We start from the raw sequence: 18,701 nt of genomic DNA, 5'->3' as shown, positions 1-18,701 counted from the left end.
TATAATAATAAATATTTACTCCACAAGACAATGATTGATATCAATTCAATACGAGCCACTTATTTATTTTCCATTATTTTAATTATGAGCCACTTATTTATTTTCCATTATTTTAATTAAACTAGCATCAATGAAGTCACTATTTTGATCATAAAATTACAATGCAGTCGCGAAGATGACAGCATCGGCTGCATTTGATCATGATTCTCGACAATTTTAAGGATCAAAACTTCACTGTGACTGTTATTTAAAACGTCCAGATTAGCTTTTGCTGCATAATGGTGAAGATTTTCTGTATTGGTGCTAGATATGTGGGAGGTCCAACCATGGCTGTCATTGCATTAAATGTCCATCCATTGAAGTAGCAGCGTGAAACAACGATCAACATCAAATATTTGAGCCTGGTCTTGATGATGTAGTACAGCGATGTCTTGGCAAGAACCTTTTCTTTAGCACTGATGGTGAAAATCATGTCTATGAAGCTGGGATTGTGTTTGTATTGTATCTGTCAACACAGTGACGAAAACTCGTAGCCTTGGAGCTGATAAAGCTGCAGATTGACTTATTGGGAGAGCGCGGCTTGGATAATGGCCGACGTTCATGTCTTAGAGATATGTCGGATGTGGCCTAAAACATTACTTCATTTTCTTAAGTAAAAAAATTGAGGCTTCAAGTTTGATTCAATTTTATTCATATTTTCTTTTTCTTTCACAATTTTATTTGATATTTTGTACTTTCCCTAAGGGACAAGCTATCACTCTATATATGTTTCACAGAGCACTGCATATACATTATTATTATTTTATTTTATTAGAATGAATCTCAAAAATTTGTTTTTTATAGAGCATTGAATTGGTACAGCCATTGCATTAAAATGTCTACTCATTGAAGTAGAAGTCGTTGATATCTCGAAATCGTGCATTGCATCGTGGAACAACAATCATCTTCCTATCTATGAGTCCGGTTTTGATGATGTAGTAAAACAACGTAGCGGCAAGAACCTTTTCTTCGGCACTGATGTTGAAAAACATGTTTGAATCCGACATAGTGTTTGTATCCCCCAACACGTCGACTATAACTTGCGGTCTTGGAGATGGAAACACTGCAGATTTGACGTTTTGAAAAAGCGCTGCTCGGATGATATATTGCCAATATCTTAAAATTCGACAAAATTGTTATAGAGAAATCAACTATTCTTGTCAAAATTGCTGAAGCTATAGAGAAAAGGTTCAAATTCTGTCAAATCCTGAATTCCTAGCTGAAGGAACTGCAATTCAAAACTTTTTCAATCCAAACTGAGTTCTCATTGGAGGCAGAGAAAAAACTTTCTCATTTGAAAAAATGTTATTCTCACTGGATTCATGAGAGAAAAATCTTGACAACAAATCTTTGGTCAACATAGCTTTTTTCTAATATCGAAACCCCAGTTAAAACACAAATTATAACAATAGAGTTGCTAAAATCTAACTGAGAAGGTACTTGAAAATTTTTTCTAATAATTAACTAAAAACCGGGAACTTGAAAAAGGAAGAAATATTTCTATTGATACTATCCTCATACAAGAATTGCTCAAAAAAAAAAAAAATCCTCATACAAGAAACCTTCCTTTATTTATATTTGAAACCAACATATCAAGAGACACTTAATACACACGAAAGCAAAAAAAAAAAAAAAAAATAGGAACCACAAACATATAAACTGGTTTTATTTATGTTTTATTCCAAAATCCACAAACATAATTAATTATTAATTATTACTAATTAATTAATTTAAATTACATTTACAGATTTTGAAAGCAAACATGAATTATTTTTGACTATCGTCAAAAAACAACTAAAAAATACTAAGGTGCAGAGATTATCGCAGTGCTCCAGTTTCTAACCAACAATAGTTGTGGTGCTTATTTTATAATATAGTTTACCTCTATACGCTTCAAAAGCTTCCGATGTGGGAATATCAATTGTTCAACATATGTTTGACAAAGCATATGTGCATAGTGATTGAAGTTAACATTTATTACTTCTACTACCCCTAAAAACACTACAAGCTATTGTGGCAATACAAAGTTTTCCTTTTACATAGATTTCATGTGATTGTACACAATTCAATTCACTGAACTCACTATCAATTGTATGACCAAAGTATATCACAGTGACTTAATGTGTAAGGAAGTCCACTTGCTAGCAATCACACTGATGTCTCAATAGCTTCCATGGCTGAATTTAAAAATAGGAACCACAAAGTGTTCCTAGCTCAAAACGGTAGGATGGAAAGATTCAATGACTTGAATGATTGTTCCATCAACAAGTTCATCTTCCTGCCAACGCCAAGTGCTCTGCACATGGATCAAGCCTAAGAATGATAGGCGGAACCGTTGAGAACTAGAGAAACTAGAACAAATGAAGGTCCATTGCTAGGGTGAACAAAACAGGGCATTGCAAGGAGCCATGGAAGAATAGTTGCGGAAGAAACACTCTCGGATCGAAAGACTCATGATACCATGTTGAGTGAATCAAAGGTTGAACGAAAACAAGGGAAAAAAGTGAAAATGAGAGAAACCATAGCATAGATTGAATTGTAATCTCTTATTATTTAGCAATGAAGTAGCTTACAAGAATTTATACTATGGTAGTGATAGATCATGCTAAGATAACATGTAAACTACCTTACAAGATCATAACTAACTTTCCTAAGATTAAGGGAAGTAGTTACAATAGTTTCACAACTAAAAACTACCTAGGAAGTGATAGCTTGTGTTACAAGTTACTGCAAACAATGGTGTTCTTTGTCCATATCATTAAGCAAACTTGATACTATATTATTTGTATTTGTTGTCAATAACCTACACATTATTGGGAAGCACATATCGCTTTCAAAAAATAAATTGACCCACTTTATAGAAATGAGAGGAAACTTACCATAATTAGTGAATCTTGTATAATCCAGTTGTTGGATAAATCTCAAGTGGTTAGTTTTTTTTAAACTAGTTTATTATTTGGACTCCATTCAATTGTTCTATTTTAAAAAAATATTCACGTATTTTTTTTATTTTAAAAACTACGAAGTATTGAGATGAACTTACCACATTAAAAACATGAATTGACCTTAATTGTTGTGAATTGTTTCTATTTTAGTGAGATTTAATTATTTCTTAATTGATAATTTAAGAAAAATGATAAAATAGTTTATATAAAGCGGCAAGATTGGAATGAAAAAATCCAGTCTTAATCCCCTTTATTTATTGGTATTGGTACAGATGCAATTTTGATTCCAATAATAAAAAACAACTTAAATGATCTAACTATCCTTCATTTGATCTACTCTCCTGTCAAAAACTCTAAAGATATTTTCTCTACATGCATAAACTACCCAACTACCCAAGTCCATTTTTCATCATCTTTTTTACTATGGGAGTTCCCTTAACTTTTTCTAATATTGTCATTTCTAATCTTTTCTCATCTAATATAGGAACAAAGAATAAAGACCAAAACTCATTTATTTATTTAAAAAAAATCCAACAATGCATTTAAGCGAAATATTTGAAGTCTTTTCCTACGAATAAATTGTTTTCAATTATTTAAACTTACATTTAAAAAAGACTAATAGACATTGTTTTATCCTTTCATTCTTCAAAAAGAGCGCAATACATTGACCAACTTTTGAAAGAGACAAAAGGATAAAACGATGCCAATAGTCTTTCCTTACACCAGAATGAGGTAAATTATATGTACAATTTCATGACAAAGAGTTGTAGGCATTTATTTATAATGGCAGTTTATCTCTCAAACTTCTCAAACGTCCGATGTGGGACAAACCAGATGTGCATATAATCAGCCCAAAATTGGAAACAAAAGGTGCAGAGGGTGTCAACACGTTTAGTCCAAAATTTCAAACACAAACAACTTTTAATAACAGAAGTTAAAGATTCTATTCGAATTCCTACATAAAATTACAGCATAACCCTTGATTTTCAACCATCTAAACTTAATTTAAATTTCACACTTACAAACCTAATTGATACAAATGGGCTTTTGATCCCTCCAGCATCATGATCCCATATTATCAAGTTCTCAAACTTATAAATGAGTGTAAATTATGGGAAAGTTGGTGGAGAGGCACTATGTTTTTCTTTCACTTAAATTATCACTATTTTTACCATAAGTACCTATGTTGCCCCCTACGATATAGTTTAGGCTATTTGATAAAATTGTAAAATATATATAGAATTAAACCAACATAAATAACATTGTCGCTTTGGCCGAGTGGTTAAAGGCGTGTGCCTGCTAAGTATATGGGGTTTCACCAAAAATCAAACATAACCATAATTAGCAATAATAATTTGTCTTAAAATATGAAAGTTGGAGATTGATTTTTTTGTGTACTGCAATAATACCATACTGTTTGGCTGTTATTATGAATTTACAAAGACTCGTTTTATTTTTTGTGTTTTATATTAACATGTTACAATTAGAGATTGGTGAATGTTTGGGAAAATTTTACATGAAAAAAGAAAGGCCTAAACTAACTTGTACTTTGACACATAATTAAGATTCTGAAGTTAGTCTAGTGTCTAATCTCCAATCTTACTGATATAACCATTAACCACCAATAGAATATTATTTGGTCTTGAAAAATTAGATTGATGCAATATTACTCAGTACTGAAGCGAAGTTTATAGCAGCTGCAAGCAATGCGTGTGATGGAGTATGGTATAAGAAGGATTTTAGTTCAAATTGGAAGTAATCACGGGAACTGCATCACCATTCATTGTGACAACAATTCGTCTCTAAAGTTGTAAAAGAAAAAAAAAATCCAGTCATGAATGGAAGGAGTATACACATTGATGTCAGGTTCCACTTTCTTCGAGACTTGTTATCAGGTCAGTTTAGGGGAGGATATGTTAGGAAGGCATTCATTCGTCTGTTAGATAGCTTGGATCACAAGTAAGTTGCTTAGATGGTAGTTTCACCTGTACAATAAGGCTATATAAGGCATTACTTGATCATTACTATCCAGTTGAACACTTTCACCAAAATCTCTCTTCAAACCTTCTTATTCTAACCCTCACATAAATCATGGATGGCCTACCATGAGTTCCTATTCACAATTCTTTTACAGGTTGATTCCTGCAAATTTGTGAAGAATTCACACAAAATTGCATTCAGCAAATCTAGTTAAACTAGTTTTTTTTTTTTTAAACACAATAATTAATTGTCAAAAACCAAAACCACAATAATTTTCCCCTAAAAAAAAACACTAGTTAAAATTTGCCTGAAATGCAGTTTTGAGGCGCCGTTTACCGTGCACAACATCAATGGGTCTCCTACCGTGCGTGATGTATTGTAACCTTTTTTTTTTTTTTTGGCGTTACTGTTTTAACTTGCAATTGTACGATTACTAGGATTACATGCTTAGTCTAGTGGGTAAAGTATTATTACAACTATATTCACATATTGAATACAAAGGTCAATTTAGGTAGTTCATGTTTAATATCTATCCTCTTTTTCTTGGTTTGTTGAAGATGTTAATTATTTTCAATTACTTGTATTAATATATGAACTATATTCGGATAAAAATAAATTAGTTTTTAGTTTGATATATACTGCCATATAGATTACCATTTAAACATTGTTTTTTTTAAATTGATAGATTAAGATATATTATATTAAGATATATTATATGAGTTTGTCTAATATGTGCAATATTACACATGTTTTTTTGGGTTACAATAATTATTGAAAAACAACAATTATTTATTCAAAAGTTATATATTTATTACAAAATGTACAAGTTTCAATGCAAAAATTTTATTTTAAACTTCTTAACATATATAAATTTGCACATGATAGAAAACGAAAATAATTAACAAAAGATTCTAAAAGATTGTTAGTTTTTATAAGATTCTAAAAGAACGGAAGTTGGTCTTTAGAATATTTTAAAAAAACGGAAGTTATTCTTTAAAAGATTCTCAAATAATGGAAGTTATTCTTTAGAAGAGTCTAAAAGAATCGAAGTTAGTATTCTGGATATTCTCAAAGAACTAAAGTTAGTCTTTAAAAGATTATAAAATAACAAAAGTTGGTATTCTCAAATAATGGAAGTTATTCTTTAGAAGAGTCTAAAAGAATGGAAGTTAGTATTCTGGATATTCTCAAAGAACGAAAGTTATAGTCTTTAAAAGATTATAAAATAACAAAAGTTGGTCTTTAGAAGATTCTCAAAGAACGAAGGTTAATTTTTTAGAAGATTCTTAAAGAACGGAAGTTAGTATTTGGGATATTCTCAAAGAATGAAAGTTACATCATAGATAAGAACCTTAGTTCTTGAGAATATTCTCATAGAAGAGGTCGTTCAGGGGAGCCAAAGCAAGACTGCTCCAGCTCAGAGCTCAAATTAGAGCAATGCTGGGGCCGAACGGGAGTTAGTCTTAGTAAGATTATCATAGAAAAATGAAAAGCTGAAAAGCTAACGCTCAAATGAAAAATCATAATCATTATCCGTCAACCGAAACTTACCCAAATGAAGGCATTTTTGAAAAGAAAAAGTCAACCCAAAAAAGCTGAAAGGGAGTGTTTTCTTTATATATAGTATAAATTTAAAATGTTAAATATGTTTTTGGTCCCTATAAATATATCAATTTTTAGTTTTAGTCCCTCAAATTATAATTTTTTTTAACAAAACATGAATTAAATATAAATTTTTATATTTTTAGCAGTTAAAAATTCATACTTAATTCATGTTTTAGTTAAAAATTATATTTTTTTTGGAGGTATGTTTACAATATTCTACACAATTACGTTAAAAATTTTAAATGTTAAACATGAATTGATTTAAAAATATGGATCAAAAGTGGTGATTGGAAATTTTATAGGGTCCAAAAATTTAAAAAAAAAATTAGTGAGACTAAAATAAAAAATTAGTGTATTTATAGAAATCAAAACCATATTTAACTCTATTTAAAAATACACTGCTAATATTATTTTTATTTATAAATATATAGTTATTATCATTAAAACTTCAAAAAATTAATCCCTCCGTTTCAAAATGAGTGTCGCTTTAGCCAAAAAAATTTGTTTCAAAATGAATGTCGCTTTACATTTCCAATACAACTTTAATTTTTTTCTTCCAACTTTACCCTCAATAAATACTCCAACTTTTCTCTCACACAATTTCCAATGCAAATTTGTGTTTGTCTTTTTCTTATAAAGTAAAGGGCAGTTTAGTAAAAGTGTTATATCCAATGATTATTTCATCCCATTTCTTAATCTCTGTGCCAACACCTAAAACGACACTCATTTTGAAACGGAGGGAGTATTAATCAAACAGTTTGCATTTAGCTCTATTTATATACAGTTATTATCATTCCTAATATTATTTGTAACAAAAAAAAAAAAATCAGAATTAATCAAACGGTTGGCATTTTTTTAAGTCTAATCCCAGGCTAACATTCTCCCTGCCATCTTCATCTCTAACCTCTTCCACATCCACCATTGTTGTGGCACAACAAAAACACAATAACCCACCCACATCACAAGTTTCAATTTTTCGTTAAACAAGTTTCAATTCGTCGCTTTTTGTTCTTCTTCTTCCCTTCTCATAGATGTTTCCAACTTCAAAGTTTATGGGTTTGACAAATTTGTGATTTAAATAAACTGGGACATGTAACACTTAAGAATTTCTTGCTTTAGGGATTTCTGAGTTTGATAATGTCTATAAAGTTTGCTTTGAATCCGGGTATGAGGATTTGTGGGATGAAGATGCGTATTGAGCTTGTGGCAGATTTCTTTTTCTGGATTTGGGGATGAATTTCACAATTGATATTTGGTTTGTGGATGAATTTATTGATTTTGAAGAATTTCACGGTGGATTTCTGGGGACTGTAACAATATTTTCACGGTGGAAGATGAACCTACTTGAATTTCCCTTTGAAGCTATTTGAATTTCCCTTTGAATTTATTAGTTTGTCTGGGCTTATGGGAAATACTCCACCACCCATCATTGATTGCAATAAAATTGAACTTCTATCACCAAAATTAATCAGCAACAGTGGCAAATGAGGTTCTTAACACCAATTCCAGTTGCGTTTCCAGAAACAATGAATTTTAACCTTGTCCTCCATTTTTCAACAATATTTTGGTTCAATGACTAAATCATCCTTTGTAAATGATACCAAAAATTCTATTGTTTTTCAACAATATAAATTTAATCAAGTGACCTCTGCTGTAAATCACTGCCATTGAATTAAATAAAATATATCCAATGGTCTATATTCATTTTACAAAAAACAAAAAAAATAAAAGAAGGTCTCCTACGGTAAGAGACCTATTCATGTCTCCCACCGTAGCCTAAGCCGCAGTTTTGACCCAACCTATTTTTCAGGATTTTGGCCCCTCTACTCTATGGTATATTTTTTAAGATTTTGAAAAATATTAAACAGGTGCTTAAAAAAAGAGTTAAAATACAATTGTCAAAACTACATTTATATATATCTTAAAGTTATTTTAAGTCTTTCTACAAATACATTATTACATGATTTTTCCACAAATAATTTGCTTTCAATAATTATTATTCGTTATTTTTGGTGGTAATCCTCTCTTAATATAAGAATCTCCTATGCTGGTGAAAACTCAATTTTGACCTTTAATTAATGTTTGACACGTGTCCAATTTGAGGGTAAATGTTGTCCTAAATTTGCTTTTTGCAACCAAATCATTTCTGTTTGCAGCAATTCAGTTTGTTTGCCTTTTACAACACCTTTTCCTTGAGAAGTAACTAAATATTTGCCTTTTACAAAACAAATCCACTTTGAGAGGATATGTGGTTACAAGTTTGCACGGTTACCAATATTTACAGATTGGAATAATGCTTGGCTGTCAAATTTATTTTGGCTCTCAAATTTGAAATTCAAATTTATTTTGCTCAAACATAAGTTTCCCACAAATTTCAATCTTTCTTCACACTATTTATCTCTTTTTCAGTTTCTTTCTCTCTCTGCATCTCTTTCATTTCAAATTGCATTTGACTCCTTCCTTTTTGCTTTCATTTTCCTCCCTCTTTTGTAATTGTAAACTTCAATATCTAATAATTTTTTTTTGCAGATAGCTTGAAAGATATACATCTCTGCACAACAAAGAAGAAGGAAACGGGTAAGTAAAAGACAATAACACCAATTTTTTTGCCTACACATATGCATTCTTCATTATTATTTTTTATTTTGTTCATATCATCTTTAACATACTACCATGTTATTTCTTACATTTTCTTGCTTAGGTTCATTAGCACACATATTACACATAAATGATAATCTTATACATATTTTCATTCTTCCTTACATGTAAAAGAAGCTTTTGTTTTTCTTCAACTTCAATATCAAAATTGTACAAAAAGATTTGAAGAGAATCTAGAAGGAAAAAAGATGCAAGTAAACACTCCAACTCAAGAAGAAGGAAACAGGTAAGTAAAAGACAATAACCGATTTTTTGACCTACACATGCATTCTTCATTATTATTTTTTTAGTTCATATCATCTTTAACATACTACTACCATGTTATTTCTTACTTTTTCTTGCTTAGGTTCATCAGCACACATATTATTCATAAAGGATAATCTTATATATATTTTCATTCTTCCTTACATGTAAAACAAGCTTTTATTTTTCTTCAACTATAAACACTCCAACACAAAATAACATCTATACTTCGGTAAAATACATTATAATTTCATTTGTAAGGAAAAAGAAATCCAGATCAATTGATTAACAAACAACAAGCATAAATAAATGATGGGGAAGAGAGTTACCGTACCTTTATTTTCATATTCATTATTTGCACATTTCATCTTCAAATGAAGTTCTTCTGCAACAAATGTTTTTTTTTTGCAGGAAACCCGAATGATGTTGTCCCTCCAAGAAACTACAAAAAAAGACATGCCTAAATAAATGATGAGGAAACAACGGGAGAGAGTTCGAAAATAGTTTGATTATGAGAGTTTGATTTTGTGGACATTATGTATCAGTGTCTTTTATGTTGCTAATAAGATTGAAAAATATTAAATTTTGCAGGAAAGTTGAATGATGTTCTTATCACTTTAACAAACTGCAAAAAAAGGGATGCTTAAATACAAGATAAAGGAAAACCGAGAAGAGTTTGATTAGTATATTCTTGTGTGATTTTATATTGTTTTGATTCTGTTCATATCATCTTTAACAAACTACCATGTTTTTTTTCTTTTGCTTAGGTTCGTCACCCCACACATACTACTTACAAATCATCTTTTATGTAACTTTTTCAATTCTTTTTCTTCTTCAATACACAAGGACAAGGATAAGTAAAGTACAAATAACACCAATTTTTTTATCTACACATGCATTCATCATTCTTCTTTTTTTTTTTAATGTTGTTCATATCATCTTTAACAAACAACCATGTTTTTTTTCTTAGGTTCATCACCACACATATACTACATAAACGATAATCTTTTATCTAAATTTTTCAATGTGTTTTTTCTTCAATAGATGTAGTATATATGTGGTGATGAACCGACAAGGACAAAGGTAAGTAAAAGACAATAACACCAATTCTTTATCTACACATATGCATTCTCCATTATTTTTCTATTTTTTTCATATCATCTTTAACAAACTACCATACCAAATTTTTCACTTGCTCTGTACTGATTCTGTTAGTATAGAATGAAAGTATTTCAACTTCAAAAAAAATAATACCACCATATTTTTTTTCTTAGGTAGAAGTAAAACAAGCTTCTATTTTTCTTCAACTTCATTTTCAAAATTCTACAAAAATATTTGAAAAGAATTTAGAAACTAAATTGAACATAAAAGAGAACAAACTACAAGAATAAATAAATGATGAGGAAAATGGTTACTTTACCTTTTTGTTGATATTATATTTGCATATCTCATAACAAATGTTATTTGTCCAGGAAACTCGAATGATGTTGTTGTCCCTCCAGAAAACTACAAAGAAAGACATTCCTAAGTAAATGATGAGGAAATAGTTTGATTATGAGAGTTTCAATATGATATGTTTTTTGTGTGATTATAATTGTTATGAAAAACAGAGATATATAAGAAAAGAGTTTAGTTGTGGTGCATACAAATAGACCACAATGGCTTGAAAACAAAATTTACAAGTTAACTATTTTTTTTTTTTTTGAGAATTTGAATTGATAGAAACATGGAATGGAATGAGTTGATAAATAAATATTTGATTTGTCATTGATGAGGGAGATGAATTTGGTTTGGTAGAAAAATAGAAATAAATAGTTGATTTGTATGCAATTTCAATTCAATGTCAGACCAAAAAACACAATGTGTTTGCAAAAGAGAGATGAAGAAGGAAAGGCTTTTGAACTTGCAATAACATTATCAGAGATATAAATCTATGTCATCACCAGTACAAACAATGGTGATTTTAAACATAGAAACAAAATGAAGTAAAAATTATAATTATTATTTTCTGTAAAATATTTGTTAAAATTATTATTTTTTATTTGAAAAAAAAAATACCAAATGAAATCTGGGTATACATACATACTCATTTAAAAGAAAAAAAATATAAACATAATAATAAATAACAAAATTTAAAATGAATCATTTATTTTTTCATTAATAAGTTAAAATCTGTTTTTACTATCCACATAAATCAATTAAATGATAGAAAAAAAAATATTAAATACAGTTTACACATGAAATTAAAAAAAAATCTGTTTTTTCTATCATGTAAACAAACCTACTTAGTTCTTAAACAATAGTTTTCATTTCAAGGAATTTGCAATATAAAAGGTTCTTTATCAAAGATTCGGTAAAAGTATTAACAAAAGAATACCAGTAGTAATAGATCTAAATAAAATCCTAAAACAGATTAATAAATCTACAAAATAATATTCTTACATCTCTTGAAGATACAAGAAAATCGCATCAAATTTCATCTTCTGAATTTGTTGCATGTTTGATGAAGCTATTGCTGTTGTCTCCAAAAACAGTTGCTCCGTCCTTAATTTTTGTGGGTTTTGTTGTGGATGTTAAGAGTAAGTAAAGTATCAGTTTGATTTTTTACATTGGAGGCTCACGGTGGCAGCAAAATCGGTGAAATAAAAAAGGGTGTTTTATAAAGAATGGAGAGATTAGTATAGTTGTGGTGGTGGTGCATCCAAATGTTGGCCGGAAACCTCATTTTTAAAAATGAGAAATTCTCAAGCTATTTCCTTTTGAAAATCTAATTTGATAGAAAGATAGAGGAGAATGAGGTGATGAATAATATGTAAAAAAAAATTAGTAAAGGTCGCCGGAAAGATGTAGATCTGGTCAGAAGTTGCGTTGACGGTGGTTCATGGTGGAGGAGAAAAAGATACGGATGGGGAGAGAGAGTGGGAGGGACGATTGAAATGAAATGGAGAAGAAAAAGATCTGATATGTTAAAAATAAAAAAATTATTAAATAAAATTAAATAAAAAAAATTAAAAACTAGAGAGAGACGTGTGAGGATTTGAGAAAGTGAATAGAATGTGTAGAGATTTGAAGTGGGGTGGTAGGCACGTGTTGTGTGGAACAAAATTTTTAAACTAGCATTAAAACAAATTTATAATTAATTAATATTTTTTAATGGGACAATTAAATAATGAATACAACAACAACTAAATTTTATTCCACTAAGTGGGGTCGGCTACATAGATCAAATGACGTCATAGTGTTCTATCAAAAACCATATTTGGATCTAACTTATTGACCTCTAAATAAAGAATAAATTTCCAATTTAATTTATGTCTTTGTAAGTCATTCTCAGGATTTTATTAATATTTCAAAAATAATTTTTATCAAAATTTTCTCAATTAAATCTTTATCTTTGTGTTTTGTCACACAACGAGTTACTTAATTGATAAACTTTTGACAAAAGTCGAGGGTATTTTGAAATATTATTAAAAGTTCTATATGTCATTTGAATTTTCGTCCATGAAATTACTCATACCATGGATGATAAAGGCCACTGAATTTGCAATAAAAGGTCTTAAGAGATCAACTTATTTATTTCAAAGAAACCAACAAACTAGGTATATGGTACACAAGAGAAATCAAATCAGTGTTGAATTAGTACTGAATAAATAATAAATTAATAGTTGATTTGTTATTGATGTGTGGTTAAATGTTATGACATACATCCCGTGAGAGTAGTTGAGAAATCTGATGTGCGATGACCAAACTTTCTTTTTATCATTTCCATATATTAAATGAATAAAAGAGTTTTAATTTCTGACAAAAAATAAAGTGGTGAAAATTAATGTTTTTGGTATAATCTGAGTTGTGATTTCTTACCAAAAAATTGAGTGGTGATAATTATATTTTTGTGGTATAATGTGTCGAAGGAACTTTGTTTTAGATTTCAATTAAACTTCAGACCAAAAAACACATGGTAGGTACAAAAGAGAGAAAAGGAAAGAGGAGAACTTACAATAGCATTAACCGAACTTAAATTCGTGTCATTACCACCAAAAAAGAATGGTGATTTTAAACCATAATGTCTAAGCAAGATGAGAGACAAAACGAGAGGGTCGATCAGAATTTTGTTGAAATAAAGTTCAGAGTCAACCATAGTATCTGCAATGAACGGTAATAAACTATTAGCAACACAAGAAACTCAAATTTTCTCAGGAAATCGATAATCTTCGGGTATGGACTAGACAAGGAATAAGGTCTCAATGAAACACTAGAAAGACACATATTAAGGTCTCAACCTACTTCTTTAAATATATTGATAATATATTTAACAAATTGTACAAAAAAATTAACATTATTGTTCTTTAAATTAAGAAGATGATGAAGAAGAAACATAGATCCAAAAACATTTTTAAGAAGGAAAAAAAAAAGATAAGTTGTCATTGACCAAACTAATCTTGATCTACATGACAAGCTGTCATTTAAAAATATTGTTCATGCTAAAATGTTTAAACTATTTAGACTATCATATTGCCTAATTCTTTAAAGATATCAAATAATTATCGAACATGTGTATAAATTAAGTAATTTTATTTTTTACAATTGTGTTTTTTTAGTTCACAACCACACGTGTGAACCCCGGACACCCCACTTATTCAAAAAATTGTCAAAAAAGAAACCACACGTGTGTATAATCCCTCAAAAAAAAAAACCACACGAGCTAAGTCTCCGGTGATAAAAATTTGGAAATAATTGTTTTTTTTTGACAAAAGAAGTAATTGTTATAAACATTACAAGTTGCCACTTCTTAAAATTTATAATTAATTATTATACAAATTTCATTATCTCCCATATTTTAAATTTGGCAAACATATTCCAAATCTAATAAGTCGATATTTTTTTTGGAGAAAAATTATATAAGTTGATATCATTATTATTTTTTTGGTGGTGTCCGGGATTTGAACCCCGGATTATTATACACGGGACATGTTGACATTGACAAAAAATTTAAAATAATTATTATACACGAGCTAAGTCTCCGGTGATAAAAATTTGGAAATAAATTTTTTTTTTTGACAAAAGAAATAATTGTTATAAACATTACAAGTTGCCACTTCTTAAAATTTATAATTAATTATTATACAAATTTCATTATCTCCCTTATTTTAAATTTGGCAAACATATTCCAAAATCTAATAAGTCGATATTGGTTTTTGGAGAAAAATTATATAAGTTGATATCATTATTGTTTTTTTGGTGGTGACCGGGATTCGAACCCCGGATAATTATACACGGGACATGTTGACATTGATAAAAAGTTGAAAATAATTATTATACACGAGCTAAGTCTCCGGCGATAAAAATTTGGAAATAATTGTTTTTTTTTGACAAAAAAATAATTGTTATAAACATTACAAGTTGCCACTTCTTAAAATTTATAATTAATTATTATACAAATTTCCTTATCTCCCTTATTTTAAATTTGGCAAACATATTCCAAAATCTAATAAGTCGATATTGTTTTTCGGAGAAAAATTATATAAGTTGATATCATTATTGTTTTTTTGGTGGTGTCCGGGATTCGATCCTTATCTCCCTTATTTTAAATTTGACAAACATATTCCAAAATCTAATAAGTCGATATTGTTTTTTGGAGAAAAATTATATAAGTTGATATCATTATTGTTTTTTTGGTGGTGTCCGGGATTCGAACCCTAGATTATTATACATGGGACATGTTGACATTGATAAAAAATTTAAAATAATTATTATACATGAGCTAAGTCTCCGGTGATAAAAATTTGGAAATAATTGTTATAAACATTACAGGTTGCCACTTCTTAAAATTTATAATTAATTATTATACAAATTTCCTTATCTCCCTTATTTTAAAATTGGCAAACATATTCCAAAATCTAATAAGTCGATATTGTTTTTTGGAGAAAAATTATATAAGTTGATATCATTATTGTTTTTTTGGTGGTGTCCGGGATTCGAACCCCAGATTATTATACATGGGACATGTTGACATTGATAAAAAATTTAAAATAATTATTATACACGAGCTAAGTCTCCGGTGATAAAAAATTGGAAATAATTGTTTTTTTTGACAAAAGAAATAATTGTTATAAACATTACATGTTGCCACTTCTTAAAATTTATAATTAATTATTATACAAATTTCCTTATCTCCCTTATTTTAAATTTGGCAAACATATTCCAAAATCTAATAAGTCGATATTGTTTTTTGGAGAAAAATTATATAAGTTGATATCATTATTGTTTTTTTGGTGGTGTCCGGGATTTGAACCCCGGATTATTATACACGGGACATGTTGACATTGATAAAAAATTTAAAATAATTATTATACAAGAGCTAAGTCTCCGGTGAGAAAAATTTGGAAATAATTGTTTTTTTTTTACAAAAGAAGTAATTGTTATAAACATTACAAGTTGCCACTTCTTAAAATTTATAATTAATTATTATACAAATTTCCTTATCTCCCTTATTTTAAATTTGGCAAACATATTCCAAAATCTAATAAGTCGATATTGTTTTTTGGAGAAAAATTATATAAGTTGATATCATTATTGTTTTTTTGGTGGTGTCCGGGATTCGAACCCCGGATTATTATATACGGGACATGTTGACATTGATAAAAAATTTAAAATAATTATTATACAAGAGCTAAGTCTCCGGTGATAAAAATTTGGAAATAATTGTTTTTTTTGACAAAAGAAATAATTGTTATAAACATTACAAGTTGCCACTTCTTAAAATTTATAATTAATTATTATACAAATTTCCTTGTCTCCCTTATTTTAAAATTGGCAAACATATTCCAAAATCTAATAAGTCGATATTGTTTTTTGGAGAAAAATTATATAAGTTGATATCATTATTGTTTTTTTGGTGGTGTCCGGGATTCGAACCCCGGATTATTATACACATGACATGTTGACATTGATAACAAATTTAAAATAATTATTATACACGAGCTAAGTCTCCGGTGATAAAAATATGGAAATAATTGTTTTTTTTTTGACAAAAGAAATAATTGTTATAAACATTACAAGTTGACACTTCTTAAAATTTATAATTAATTATTATAATTATTTCCTTATCTACCTTATTTTAAATTTGGCAAACATATTCCTAAATCTAATAAGTCGATATTGTTTTTTGGAGAAAAATTATATAAGTTGATATCATTATTGTTTTTTTGGTGGTGTCCGGGATTCGAACCCTGGACCTTACCAACTGAGCTAACCTCACAGGGACATATAACATTTTTTTTTGAAAGAATATAACATTATTGTTTAAACTTTTATATACATTTTTTTTTTCATTTTTTAAACAATTGGTTTTTTAATACAACTTTTTTTAATCTATTTTCTATACTTTTCAAAGTTAATAATAATTAACCTTTAAATGGTCTAAATTTAAAATGTTAACAAATGCATATTGTCAAGTTCTAACTACAAAAAATCATCCACGACCAACCAGTACCCGTGCGGATGCACGGGTATGTTACTAGTATGATTGATTTTGGCTTGTTCAAAGTGAAATGTTATTATTCTTTAAAAAAAACTAATAGATATTAAGTCTGTCATCCCTCCCAAAAACCGAACCCTCTTCTTAAAAGGATCAAAAAGACCTAAAAAATAAATGAATCTACTTCTGGGAGGATATGGCAAATTCAATGACTAATTGTCTTTTCGGGTTCATTTAGCTTGGACCAGTGCATGTTTTGGTCCAACTTAGGCCACTTAAATGACCTGGTATTATGGGTTGTCTTCCAGTCAAACATGCCATACACTTTATTATTCAAAAACACACTAGCAGTTCCATTTTCCTCATTGAACTTACAAAGTTTTTTTTTCCTAGATCTAACGAACCCCATGATTCTATTGGCGGTGGAGAGAAATTTGTTGTTCAATTCTGTCTTATTTGTTTGCGGGTTCCAAAGATTCTTCATTTAACTGATATTCAGAGCTTGGGATTTCAATTTTTTCTTCAACAAGCCAGTTCTAATATTTTTCTCTTCTGTAGAGGTTGGGATTCAGAGATGGATGGTATAGACCTAGTTGTAATTGATTTTTCTATTGCATGTAAAAAAAATCAATCCTTTAATAAATAAATTAATAACATATCCTTTAACTGTAGAATTGAAATTTTTTCGCAACACCATCCCATCTGTCTTTTCAATTATAGGAAAGAAGATGGAATTTCACAAACTATTATTAACAAAAACGAAGAAGATGGGATTTAAATTCTTTAGAGTTTAAATGTTGTAGTTCCTTCTATGCTGCTAACCCATAAAAGTTAGTTTCACAAACCAACAAAATCGATATGGTGGAAAGAAGAAGAAGGCGAGGGAGGTGATGGAAAGAAGATGAAACTGGAGGAGTGAATCGCTTGCAGGAGAAGAAAGGAAGAGAAAGAAATTTTGGTTTTTAGTTTAGTTTAAGGGCATTTTAGGTATTTCATTTAATGACAAAAATGATAAGGTGTGACTAGTCTTACATAAGACCGGGTGTCATGCAACTTGTACAGCAGGTACTAAACTATTAATCCTAACCGTTTATATAAAATATTATTATATCAAAGGCTAGATTTCAATTGGTCTAAGTTGAACCTCAACTTTCACTGGTCCAAATTAAACTTTACCTGTCTTTTCTTAGCATCCTTCAAAAAAAAAAAAATAGCCTTTTCTTACCATATAAATGCATCGCACTTTTGGATTGATTTACATTTTCTTGCACGTTTTATTAATTTATAATGGTAGTTGACCTCTCTATGCTTCTGAAACATCCGATGTGGGAAATATGTTTCACAAAGCACATGTGCATATCACTTTGTTTTTTGAACATAACGTAAATCCTAATAGAATGAAGATCTAAATAAAGGTTGGCGACCACGATCTATGCTGCTATATAACAGCTTTTGGTGTTGCTGAAATCTTTGTTCACCTGAACATTTCCAAGTTAGCAGCTAATGCTTTCTTAGCTCAAAGAATTTCATCTGTCAATACATAGATACTACTTTCTGTTTCAAGGAACTTAATTGTCATACATAGATACGCAAGGCAGAATATGAGAACTAAAGCATGAAACAAACAACAATGTAGAAGCTGTAATGAGGCTTGGCTAAATTAACTCCCTACCATGAATTGAGCTCTTATTTGTTAGCAAATTATGCGTGTGAGGAAAGAAACAAACTATGATTGTTAAAAGATATTTTTATCA

The 18,701-nt window shown here is 29.3% G+C and overlaps 2 long non-coding RNA genes and 1 pseudogene across 3 annotated transcripts; 2 read left to right on the top strand and 1 right to left on the bottom strand.

Moving 5' to 3' along the window:
- The first annotated feature begins 278 nt into the window (after positions 1–278).
- LOC146912681 (UDP-glucose 6-dehydrogenase 1-like) lies at positions 279–18,491 on the top strand (annotated as a pseudogene).
- On the bottom strand, positions 8,734–12,408 carry LOC146912682 (uncharacterized). The gene is made up of 4 exons (XR_015016832.1): positions 11,913–12,408; positions 10,891–10,976; positions 9,805–9,912; positions 8,734–9,120 (listed from the first exon to the last, which is right to left on the bottom strand). It is a non-coding gene; the product is annotated as an uncharacterized LOC146912682 (long non-coding RNA).
- Positions 9,007–10,156, top strand: LOC146912683 (uncharacterized). 2 transcript variants are annotated; one of them, XR_015016831.1, is made up of 3 exons: positions 9,007–9,146; positions 9,342–9,453; positions 9,882–10,156. It is a non-coding gene; the product is annotated as an uncharacterized LOC146912683 (long non-coding RNA). The 2 variants fall into 2 exon arrangements; XR_015016830.1 differs by having other exon boundaries at positions 9,116–9,453.
- Positions 18,492–18,701: the final 210 nt, after the last annotated feature.

Source organism: Medicago sativa, chromosome 6 (genome assembly GCF_051527215.1).
Source record: "Medicago sativa cultivar Bolivia chromosome 6, Bolivia_mono, whole genome shotgun sequence".
Lineage (NCBI taxonomy): Eukaryota > Viridiplantae > Streptophyta > Magnoliopsida > Fabales > Fabaceae > Medicago > Medicago sativa.
The sequence above is the reverse complement of the archived record's forward strand: the minus strand, read 5'-3'. Positions and strand labels throughout refer to the sequence as shown.